Raw genomic sequence first — 12,224 nt, 5'->3', positions numbered from 1 at the left:
GTTCCTCTCTAAGAATTGCCTTTGACTAGGGGAGACTGCATCGCCGAGGTTAAACCCCCTCACTTGGGTAGCCTGTATCCATTGGGTAATTTGGGTGTGCAAAAACCCTTGCCTCAAGGTGGGACAATGCAGAAGGGCTGTCTTAGCTTCAGATCTGCTCCCTGTGGGTTCACCTGAGGCCTTTGTTGAGGCTGCATTGCAGCCCAAGTTCTCCCTCCTGTTTCCTCCACTCCTCTGTGCACTCCCCCATGCACCTCCTGCATGCCAACTGGTCTCAGACTCTGTTCCTGGAGAACCAGACCTGAGCCAGCTAGGCATTGTACTAAGGGCTTTCCATGCACTCTCTCTCTAAACCTTAGGAATGACTTTCTGAGACAAGCACTGTTGTTATGCTCATTTTACCAGGAGGACCACGGCAGGTGAAGTTGCTCATGGAAGGCTACATACAGTCAGGAAGTACACAGCTGGGCTCCAGATCCAAAGTTTGCTTTTGAGCCTATGCTTGCCCTGGCCTACTACACCTCAAAGTTCCTGCTTAGGGAAATCACACAGGCTCAACCCTTTGAGGCTCTTGCCAATCCACACAACTCCTAGCTATATTTGCCAGTTTGCCAGTTATTATTTGTACTTGTGATGGGTAATGAGGCCAGGTCTGCTGTTACATATTTGTGTATTATTACAGTTTGGGATGAAACATTTATTTGTGTGATTCTTTGACAAATGTCTGTCTCCTTCACTGTAAGCTTCTTGACATCAAGGCTGCCTAACTGTCTAATATTCCTACCACCTAACACAGGAATTCAATAAATATTTGTGAGTAAATAAACACAGTTGTTACTGAGGAAATCTATGAATTAAAATCCATGGCCTCTGATCTGCATATCTTTCTGCCAGACCGACATTCTTGCATGAGATGACACTCTCAAGGATCCTGGTTTTTGTGTTTGCTTTTAGATGCCTCAGCACCTAGAACACCACCTGTCACAGAGTAGCCCCACAATAAATCTTTGTTAAATGAATGTTGTTGTCTTAGTTGGGAATAAGTAAACCAGTTTGGATGGTTTCACTGAACACAGCAGGAAGGGCTTCAGTTTTAAGGGTATTTATTAATCACATATAATATATAATAAGCTTCAAAGGCAGCTCAGTGACATCGGGATTCTGGGGCAGCATTTCTCTGAGTGTCTTGGCTTTACGAAGGTTGCTGTGGCCAGCATCCCATCCTCATGCCATTATGGTCAGACGCATGAAGATGATAATGGCAGGCTGCTCCTCGTACTCCTCTCTCCTACCAGGAAGGAAACTCTATTGAAGGAGCTCCCAGCAGATAGGTGCTTCTCCTTGGCCAGTACTAAGTCCTATACGGACACCGAAGGGTCTTTCCCTGGCCAAAGAGAAGGGGATGAGCATGTACGTCAGTGAAAGTAATGCTAGCTTCCATAACAATTACCCCCCAAAGATGCCAAATGTCTAAGATACAACAGGACTTGTTTCCCAAGTCCAAAACAGATGTGCCTTATTATATCTCTGCCCTCAGCGGTAATTCAGGGACTAGGCTCCTTCTATCTTGTAGCTCCTTCATCTTCCAACTTTATCATATTTTTCTGCATGAAGCCCACAGAATAGGGAAAGAGTATGGAGAAGACACACTGCTTCCCAACCAACTTGTCCTCTAAGGGATGCATACCATTTCCACTCATTTCATCGGCAAGAACTAGTCACATGGCCCCACATAAATGATAAATGATAGATGATAGATAGATAGACAGATAGATGATAGATAGATGCAAGGATTGCTGGGAAGTGTAGTCCCTGGCTGGTTTGCTTCCTACCAGAGATATTGCTAACCCCTAGCTTTCCAAAAATTCTGGTTATACCACTTCACTTTTACAAAAGACCTACATTCATATTTGTTTTTGCTAACTGAAAGAAATCAGAAAATAATTTTCACTTTTGAGAAAAAAGCTGTTACCACACTAAGGTAGGTCTTTCATAAAAGTGAAGTGGCCTAATGCAAACTTTCAGAAAACAGGGAATACTCTTGGCTGTACGCTATTTTGGCTTAGGAAAGTTTTCATAAGAAGCTTGGATGGAAGGGGAAACCTGTACTATGCAAGGGGGAGCACAAGTAATTTGGTGTGTAGTTCGTTGTTTCTGCCATGCCATCATTAACTTAGCCAGAGCTGTGTAATGGGAATATAATGTGAGCCACATATGTCATTCTCATTGTCAACTAGGGGACCTGAAAAGAGAGGGGCAATAAATATTTTGATTGCATTATCATAAAATCTACCACAGGGTCTGTTATGTTCTCTTTCCCTCCTAGTCTAAGGGAGAGTAAGAATTGGTATGACAAAGTAGAAGAAACTATGGGTGGTACCTAATAAATATGGAGTTAAGTCAAATTTATCAGACAAATGAAATTCTTTGAGAGCTTAATAACTTTTGGATTGGGATGTGGGTTGTACCAGGACACAAAACCAGACTGCTTATGGTAGGAAGAGATATATGAACTGAATTTATCAAGGATCTGGGGGAAGAGCTTCAAGGAAGGGGCAGCAAAGATTTAAATAAGGGAATAATGAACTTTAAAAAACGTTTTGCAGTAAAATTAAGTTTTAAACCTAACCTCATTGTTCCTTTTTGACTTGCATCAACGTAGGTAGTCCATATCATTTTTTTTTTCAAAATAATTGCTGAGTTGTAACACGTTTTTACCACCACAAATGTGATATGACTTTCAGAATCAGGGGCAAGCTACTGCACATACTACATTACACAAGAGTTCATCAGAAATAATTTATGGGACCTGGTAGTAACTACCAAATCTTGTTTAGAAATTCGTCCTCCATCTCAGTAGGAAAACAGACATAAAGATAGTGACTAGAATGAGCAAAAAGGAATCTGCAGCATAAAAGCCTGTTTAAAAACATTTTCTTCCAAGCAGTATAAATCATTTGCTCCCTGTTGTTGACAAAGCCCTTAAAAAAGTAAAGGTAAAGAAAGGACAACATCCCTCCCCCCAAAATGCCTATCTTATGGGACGGAAGAAAAGGAGGAGGAAACAGGGCCAGGTAAGCATTATACATCTAATTTCACTTACAGTATTAAGCAACCCAGAGTCAGATAGTTAAGGAAGGAGAGAGCTCACCTGGTTTTGGCAGTCCTGGGTTATAAGGTCTAATGTAGATACTGAAGGCATGGCCAACACCATACAACCATCTGTACAAAAACTGTGGGAAATATCTGGGCCAACAGCGTTGTCAAGGGATGAGAAAGCTATTTGTCCTACTTATTTCTAATTATCTAATTCTCACATCAGCATTTTAAAAAGAAAGCTGTATAGAAGGGCAGCTGGGGGCGCCTGGGTAGCGCAGTCGTTAAACGCGCTCAGGGCGTGATCCCGGGCGTTCTGGGATCGAGTCCCACATGGGGCTCCTCCGCTGGGAGCCTGCTTCTTCCTCTCCCACTCCCCTGCTGTGTTCCCTCTCTCGCTGGCTGTCTCTCTGTCACATAAATTTAAAAAAATCTTAAAAAAAAAAAAAAAAAGAAGGGCAGCTGGAGAGACATGTCAGGGCAGCTGGCAGTTTTCCTCAGAAGCAGTGTCCCTCCAAAAAAAAAAATGACAATGAGAGTGGGCACTTGGTCTAAGTCTGTATCAATACATGATTCCTTCTTCTTTTTTTTAATTTGACTTTTTTTCTGGTTTAAGAATTAGTAGTCTAAAAACTGCCGTGAATTTCAACAAGCCTCTAGTCCATCTTCTGGTTTACAGGGAATACAAGCCTTAGAGAAATGGTTCTTAAACCCAAGAGTGCTTCAGAATCCCCTGGAGGGGCTTTGTTGAAACCATACTGAGCCACACCCTCAGAGGTCCTGATTCAGCTTTAAAGCAGAAGTTTTAAGATCTAGTGCACGGTCCCACTCTTGCTCCTTTTTTTCTGATCAGACACCAGTAATGTCTCAGAGAGGGTCTATATCTTCAGTCTGCATCCCAGACAGAAGAACCAAAGCTGACCTCTGATGGACTTGAAATGTAAGTGAGAAATTAACATTTGTTGTTATAAGCCAATCAGATTTTGGGATTGTTATTGTAGCATAATTTATTCTAATACAGAATCCTTGTATTAAGCGTACTCAGCATTCAATAGCAGATTTGGCTTTGCAAAGAAAAAGAAAATAAATGGAAAGGCAGATAATAACCTATTCCTGTTAGGCTTGTTTTGTGTATGTGTGCACGTGCATTACTCATATACACACCAAGAGCTATGTGACCTTGTGCCAGCTGCTTGAACTTCTCTGTCCACACAAGTGAACAGCAGATAGTGTGAGGGCTGTCTGCTTGTGCTGTCTGTTAACCAATAAGTCTGAACAAAGATCACCTTTTTCAAAGATGATTTAAAGAATATATCTATATCTATCTTTCTATCTATCTATCTGTAATAAAGTACACAAAAACTAATCGCGGAAGGGAGAGAAGAGCATATTTATGAAAATTATTGACTACAGAATCTAAAATGAAAATTTTATCACCAGTTTAGCATCCTTTTGCAAGAACGTAAGATGAGATGCAAAGTCAATAGGACGGTTTGAAAGAGAGAGAGAGAGAGAGAAGAAGGAATGAAGCAAGGAAACTAAAATCTCAGTAATAGAATTTAAGTAAAAACAAAAGCAGAAATAATGCTTTGGGAAACCTTATCAGTAATGTTGAAAGCAAATTTGAGTTGTACAGAATGTCAAAAAAGGAAAAGGGACAAAAATGATAAAACAGAGAACTGCCACAGATAATTGCTCTCCCTAAAAGAGAGACCAGAACAAATGGAGGAGAAACAATTCTTGAAGGTAGAATAGAAAACCTTCCTGGACTGAAGCCATATATATGCAGAGAAAAAGGTCTCACACCTCTTAACCAGACAGATGGGACAATACGTGCAATGGAGTGGAAGCAAAAGCAGTATTTGTCTTAAACTGCATACACTTCAGTATGGCCAGAACACTGAGTACAAGGAGCAGAAGTCTAGAGAGGTGAAGTATGAACCAGATAATAAAAGGCCTTATATGGTCCCCCACCATCTCCGTCCCCCCACCCCCCGCCCTGCCCGCCAGTCCAGAACAGTCTCTGGGAGCAGTGTGGGCCTGCGGGGCTCTGATTGCAGTCTTCCCACAGGGGGCCTGCTGACCCACTAGTACAAGTACGAGGACAAGGACAGGAAACAACCTGTGGGCCGCTTCTTTGGGAATAACTGGGCTGAGAGCTACAGGAATTGCTCTGGAAGGAGCACCACTTCGAGGCCATTGCCCTGGTGGAGAAGGCCCTGCAGGCTGGCTACTGCGACAACATCCCCAGCATAACTTCGGCCGCCCTCCGGTGGATGTATCACCACTCCCAGCTCCAGGGTGCCCATGGGGGCGCAGTCATCCTGGGCATGTCCAGCGTGGAGCAGCTGGCACAGAATTCGGCGGTGACTGAAGAAGGGCCCCTGAAACCGGCTGTGGTGCAGGCCTTTGATCCAGCCTGGCATACCTGGTTGCCTATGAATGTCCCAACTACTTCTGCTAGGGCCAGTCCTGGCTCAAGCTGCCAAGGGTTTCTCTCTTTCCGGTCACCTCTTCTATTCTCTCATCCTGACCAGTCTGCCTTAAGTTGATTTAACATGGTCTTTTTTGTTGTCAAAAAAAAAAAAAAAAAGGCCTCATATACTATGCTGAGGACTTTTCTCTGTGAAGCAGGAAGCAACATCATGTATGAAGAGAGGAAAATGATCATTGCTATGGGGCTTAAAGAAAGTAGTAAGGGTTAATAACAGCAATCACTGGAAATGAGAGAGGTCACATAAAAGAGGCACCAAGGTTCTAGCAGGTATCCATAAATTTGTAGTGGCATCATTCTGTTATAGTTGTGTGACTTTTTCTTCCCAAGTGATACTTGAAAACACAGATGTAGGAATGGAAAACGCAGATAACTGGAGTGTTTAAAGGTGGTGGTTTGATGTCACCATGTGTCAAAGGGCAATTCCAGGGGCTCTGCTTACAAGAGTGGTTGAAATCAAAGGCCATGGACTTAAGTCAGGTAGAAGGTTCAGCAGATGTGAGAGCTCTCTGGTCTTTGAAGACCAAGTACATTGGGAGTAAGGGAGAGAGAGGACTGCAAGGATGAGGATTGTAAGTCCAAATAAATAGGATTTGGAAACTTAAGGTTTTAGAGATGAAGCAGTATAAAGTGATGAATGTCTAGATTCGCTAGAATATGTGCCTGGGAATGGGTGGATAAAGTAGAGGAGAGGTAAAGTCATCTGCGTTGAGGAAGTTAAGGAAACATGGCTCAGTCATGGGTGTTGGACTCATTGGGATGATGGCTGTAATTCAATTCAGATGGAGAGGAAAATTCTAATGCAATCAGCTGACAGTGACAAGGGAGGGTAAAAGATGATTACTACCAAATGAGGTGGGCCCTGAGAGAGAAATCTTGCAAGGAGTAAATACTATATCAAAGTGTCAAGTGAGAAAGCTCTAAGAGTGAGGACATACTACCTTTGGGGCTGGTGGATGGAGTGAGGAAGGAGAAAAATCAAGAGAGCAGACAAAAGTGAGTCAGTATTTTGAACTGGATGGTGGGGAGATGTTGGTACCGTTAACCTACTTGGGAGGTCCAGAGCAGAGGTTTCGTTTTCTGGGTAGAAACTTAATTTGAGGCCATGGGAATGGACAGAAATTGAGTAGGCAGGGAGAGGCTACAGAGGTGCAGGTTCAGGTGGGCTGGTTCTGGAAGGGCCTCAAGGGCCAAGCCAGGAGCTGGAAAGCCGAGGCTCATCTGCCCCATCACCTTTGCCTCCTGTGTATAAGGCTGGAAGGCCCATGGGATCAAGCTCCTGTACCTGACTGAGGAATGAGTTCTAACCCCTAGGATCCCAGGATCGCAGGACCTGGAACGCCTCGTGCATTGCTTCTTTCCCGGCGGAGTGGCAGCAGATGGCGCATGCGTCCTGGACAGAGCGGCAGAGGTGGGAATGGCCAGCAGAGGGCGCAGGCGCTGTGGCCGGAGCAGCCCAGGCGGGGCAGCATTGCTGCGAAGGAGTTGAAAGCAGGGGTCGGTGGGAGAGCGGGCCAGCGCTAGGCCGCGGACAGTAGGCGGGGCCAGAGCGGGGGCGGGGCGAGGCGGTTCCGGAAGGAAGTGGTTCCGGGTCCCGTGGCCCCACGGTGGTAGCTGTGGTACCTCTGCTGTGGGAGGCGGCGGCCGTGTGAGGGGCGAGGCCCGAGGGGCTGGCGGCCGGGCTGGCGGCGGCGGCGGCCGGCCTGGCGGCGGCGGCACAAACTTCCCGGCCGGGTGAGCGGCCCCGGGGGGCGGGCGGGGCGCGGAGGCCCCGGCCCGCAGGGAGGGCGTGTCCGTCGCCCGGGAGGGGCGGTCTTGGGGCGGCGGGTGGGGCGGCGAGTGGGGCGCGCCTTCTGGTCTCGGACTCCCGGGGGACCGCTCCCCTCCCACTGCCTCAGGCCACTGGGCTGGTGCCTTCTCAGGCGCGGCGACCCGGGCACCTGCTGCCGTGGCTCTGATCCTTCCCCGTCGTCTGGCAGGCTGCGGCCGCGGCGGTTCGAAGCTTCTGTCATGGGGACCAGGGGGTGGTGTTCAGGGACCGTGCCCTTGTCCCTGAAGCGAACCCGGACGCGTAGCCTGCGGGACCCGAGCCGAGGAGACCCTGCTTTGTCCTCCCAAGGCTCTCCTGCCGCGCAGCGGCATCTTCTTCTGATAACGTCCAGAATGAGTCGTGAAGGATGCTCTTTATCCTGCGTTGCAAAGTAAAACTTGTGTTTTTCGAAACGTATCTTGAAAATTGGCGCATCTCCTTGTGCTTTTCTAAGGTTATTAGGAAACTGGGCCGTTGACTGTCAGGATTGTCCTGTCGGTAAGTCAGGAGGAAAAGAAATAGGAGAGAAACTTCTCCCAAATATTTTCCTGCCGAAGTGCTTTTTGAGCTGCCTCCTATGTGATTGCTTTTCTTTTCTGGAACAAAGTAAAAACTACAGGTAGAAATCAGGAAGGTCTGTCTGACTTCTGGCCCAGCAACCTTTTTAACATTTTTCTGAATGAGAACTGGGATGAATGAGACTGGGATTTGGAAAGGAAAGATTTTGGTGGGGATTCATAACGAGTGCTTTATTTTTCAGTGGTATTTTAATTGTTATGATATACTAGTGTTTATTAAATGTTATTTCTCAACGGTACTTTTAAAATGGCTACTAAGGCGTTCTTTTGAAAGCCCCTGATGTTTCACAGCCCCCCTTTAAAGGTCTTATTAGAAATAATTATATATAGAAACATTTCGTAGCACATTTATTTACAAAATTTCTAAAATATGCAAAACCATGATGAAGAAGATACACTGAATATGGTTACTGGGTATACATGTCTGTTCTCTTTCTGTGCAGAGATGAATGTATGGATTTTTCTAAAGTGGATTCTCTTTTGTAACCTTTTTTTTACTTCATAGCATGCCATTACATGGCTCTAATAATTGATTTAGTTGGTTATTCCATTTTTCACTACTTAAATACATTGTTGAATACATGTAAAATCTGCACATCCATCATCACTTAGTGTACATTCCTAGATGATAGAATTGTTGGGCTTGTTTTTTTAAAATGTAAATTGCTCAGTTTCCCTCTGGAAAGGATGTGCTATTTTGCACTCCCACCAACAATCTGTGAGTGTCTTTTTCTACACCCTAGGAAAAGGCAACATTTAAAGGATTTCTACAGGATCACTTTTGGGCCATTTCTGTTCTTCTCTCCAATGAAGTACCATTATCATTCTCCAACTATCACTTTTTAAAAAATTTTTTTTGATAGCTATTCAGTTTCTCATCTTCTATTCCTCTTTTACCAGTTTAGTAAAGAAGTGTTATCCATTTGAGGCAAAGGCATCATAGAGTGAACAAGAGATTTGAACTCAGGACTTCCTTGAATTCCAGTGTCTCTGATTCCTTGAACAAATCACTTTTTCTAAGAGGTGATTTCCTCAACTCTAAACTAGATATTATAGTGCCTTTGCCTTATCTTTCTTATAGGGTGGTTTTTTAAGGGTCAAATGGGACATTTATGAAAGGTACATTTAAACATACTTTGTCTTATTAACAATTATTGCCATATTGTGAAAATTTCAGAGCACAAAAGCATCTTGATTTTTTTAAGTAAAATTCTGAATTCAGAAAAGCCATTCTCTGATACCCTTTGCCTCATGCTCTTTCACTTCTTAAATCTGAAGTTTTTTTACTTCTGTCCTAGATTATATTCAGAATGCTATCAGAGTTATGAAATTAGGTGAATGAATGAATCTGCACACATACTGAAGGAGCACATATTTAAAGGCACTATATATAAAGCTGAGGGGGACAAATATAAAGCTAAATAAAACACAATCCTTGAGATCATGATAAATAAAACATAGTCTTTGTGCCCTACAGCTACAGAATGTTCAGGCAGCTAAAGGGCAGAAAAGCTGCTTTCCAAATTTAGACGGCAATTTTAGATGTGATGCAGGATGTCAACTATTCTCAAGTGTCCTAAAGTCCAATTCTGCTGACCGAGCATCTGCGCAAATGACCAAGCAGTCTCTTCAGGGTCATCTTTCTAAAGGTAGGAATTGCGAGTTGAGGAAGTGTTAGTATTTGAGTCTGAGAATCTGTATTCTGGTTTCAGGTCCTTCACCTGGGGCAGATTGGTTAGCTTTTTTGAGGCTTGTTTTTTTTCACCTGTGAAATGGAGGTTAATTCCAGCTCCCTCGGAGTTTGTTGTGAGGATTAAATGAGATATTTGCAAGACACTTATTGAACCAGGAAGTACTAACACTCCCGTGGTCCTTCTTATCCACTGAAACCTTAACATCTTGAGGAAAGAAACTAGGTCTCTTGCAACTTTGTGTGCCTCCCCACTACTAGTCACTGGCACTTAGTAATGTTTGCCAAATTAACGTAAAATATGACTGCTGATAAAAATTTAGTATGGACTGTTGAAGAAGGTAATATGTAAATGTAGGATAGTGAGAGAAATTGACTACAGTATTTGGAGTTTATTAAGGAATCAAAGGAAACACTGAATTAATTGGACCCAGGTTCATCTCTACTATGAATGTCATTCTATGTTATATCCCCAGTGCCAGGCACATAGTCCCTCCTTATCAACAGTAAACCTACTCCCTAGACCCCTGTCACCCAGCCACAACCCAGTTTCTTCCTCCTTTTCCAGTCAGCCTGTTAGAAGGAGTTGGGTTTTCTTGTGTTTTGTTTTTTTAAGATTTTATTTTTTCATTTTTCTTTTATTGAGCACTTATTATGTCATATCATGTAGATACTACGGATTTAGTGATAAATAAAATAAATGTAGTCCTTATCCTAGTAGAGGAGTTCATCTCCTGATATTTAAGAGAGACATTAAACAAATAACCTCAAATATAGAAAGATATGATAGAGGTAGGTCAGGAAGACTTAGGTAATAGGGAAACCTCTTTAAGAAACTGGCTTTTTGGGGCCCCTGGGTGGCTCAGTCGGCTGGGCGTCTTCCTTTAGCTCAGGTCATGATCCCAGGGTCCTGGGATGGAGCCCTGCTTTGGGCTCCTTGCTGAGCAGGGAGTCTGCTTCTCCCTCTTCCTCTGCTGCTCCCCTACTTGTGCTCCCCCTCTTTCTTTTTTTTTTATAATAATATTTTTTATTATATTATGTTAGTCACCATACAGTACATCCCTGGTTTTTGATGTAAAGTTCCATGATTCATTAGTTACGTATAACACCCAGTGCACCATGCAATACGTGCCTTCCTTACTACCCATCACCAGCCTATCCCATTCCCCCACCCCCCTCCCCTCTGAAGCCCTCAGTTTGTTTCTCAGAGTCCATAGTTAAGATTTTATTTTAAAATAATCTCTGCACCCAACATGGCACTTGGCAACCCTGAAATCAAGAGTTGCTTGGTACACTGACTGAGCCAGTCAGGTGCCCCTAGAAGGAGTCATTAATAATTAGCTTTCTTCAATCTCCTTACCTTCCACTTAGTCCTAAAGCCATGTGTTCACATTTTTTATTCCTTTTACTGGACCTCTATGCAGCTTTTGTCATGAAAGTCTCCTTTCTTGAAATATTCTTTAGTTTATGAGATTCTATGCTCTAGGGTTCCCTCCTTCCTTAGAGGATGTTCTTTGTTTCCTTGGCTGGTTCATCTTCCTTGAAAGGTTGATGTTCCTATAGGCTTGATCCCTCTCATGGTACATGAGGTCTGGAATGATTTATAGAGCATTGAGGCTGTCTGGTATTTGAAGGTTTGGTAGAATTCTCCTGTGAAACCGTCTGGTCCTGATGCTTTTCAGGGATATTTCCTTAATAACTTTATTTCTTCTATGAAAATCAGTCTATTTAGGCTTTCTTTTTTTTTAGCTGTAAAAAACTAGGGTTTATTCATTTATTTATTTATTTATTTTGGTTTTGGGAATAGAATTTGGTGATTTATCACTTACATATAACACTCAGTGCTCATCACAACAAGTACCCTCAATACCCATCACACATCTAGCCCATCCCCCACCCACCTCCCTCCACCAACCCTCAGTTTGTTCTCTATTGTTAAGAGTCTCTTATGGTTTCCTTCCCTCTCTCTCTCTCCTTTTTCTCTCCTTCCCATAGATTCATCTGTTTTGTTTCCTAAGTTCAGCATATGAGTGAAATCATATGGTATTTGTCTTTCTCTGATTGGCTTATTTTGTTTAGCTGTTTAAGCTGTCTAACTCTAATGGGGTCAATTTTGGTAGTTTGTTTTTTTCTAGCAAATTATCTCTTTCGTGTGACTTTTCAAATTTATTAGGTGGACAGCTACACAGTAATCTCTCATGATTTAAAGAATTTTCTATTTCAATGGTTGCTTTCTCCCTCACTCTGTCTTATTTTTGTATATTTGTGTTTCCCCCTTTTTTCTTAATCACATTATATAGTGATTTATCTATTTTAATTTTTTTCAAAAACTACAGAATTTTATATTATTACTCAGATCTAGTTTTCTGTTCTCTGTCTCATTTCTTCCCCTGTTTTTATCTTTTTTAAAAAACAAGATTATTTATTTATTTATTTGTCAGAGAGTGAGAGAGTGCACAAGCAGAGGGAGCAGCAGGCAGAGGGGGAAGCAGGCTCCCCGCTGAGCAGGGAGCCCGAGGTAGGGGTGGATCCTAGGACCCGGGGATCATGACCCGA

At 43.2% G+C, this 12,224-nt stretch overlaps 1 protein-coding gene across 8 annotated transcripts in view; it reads left to right on the top strand.

Moving 5' to 3' along the window:
* Positions 1-7,190: 7,190 nt before the first annotated feature.
* The window catches only part of BCLAF3 (BCLAF1 and THRAP3 family member 3), a 61,523-nt gene continuing 56,489 nt past the window's right edge, over positions 7,191-12,224 (top strand). For 2 of the 8 annotated variants that reach the window (XM_044377547.3, XM_026480214.4), the window contains exon 1: positions 7,191-7,324. The gene's annotated coding sequence lies outside the window, so the exon portion shown is untranslated. The other 6 variants (XM_044377548.3, XM_057310450.1, XM_048213577.2 and 3 more) reach the window with 5 other exon arrangements.

This window comes from Ursus arctos, chromosome X (assembly GCF_023065955.2).
Source record: "Ursus arctos isolate Adak ecotype North America chromosome X, UrsArc2.0, whole genome shotgun sequence".
Classification (NCBI taxonomy): domain Eukaryota; kingdom Metazoa; phylum Chordata; class Mammalia; order Carnivora; family Ursidae; genus Ursus; species Ursus arctos.
Note: the sequence above shows the minus strand (reverse complement) of the source record. Positions and strands in the feature narration are given on the sequence as shown.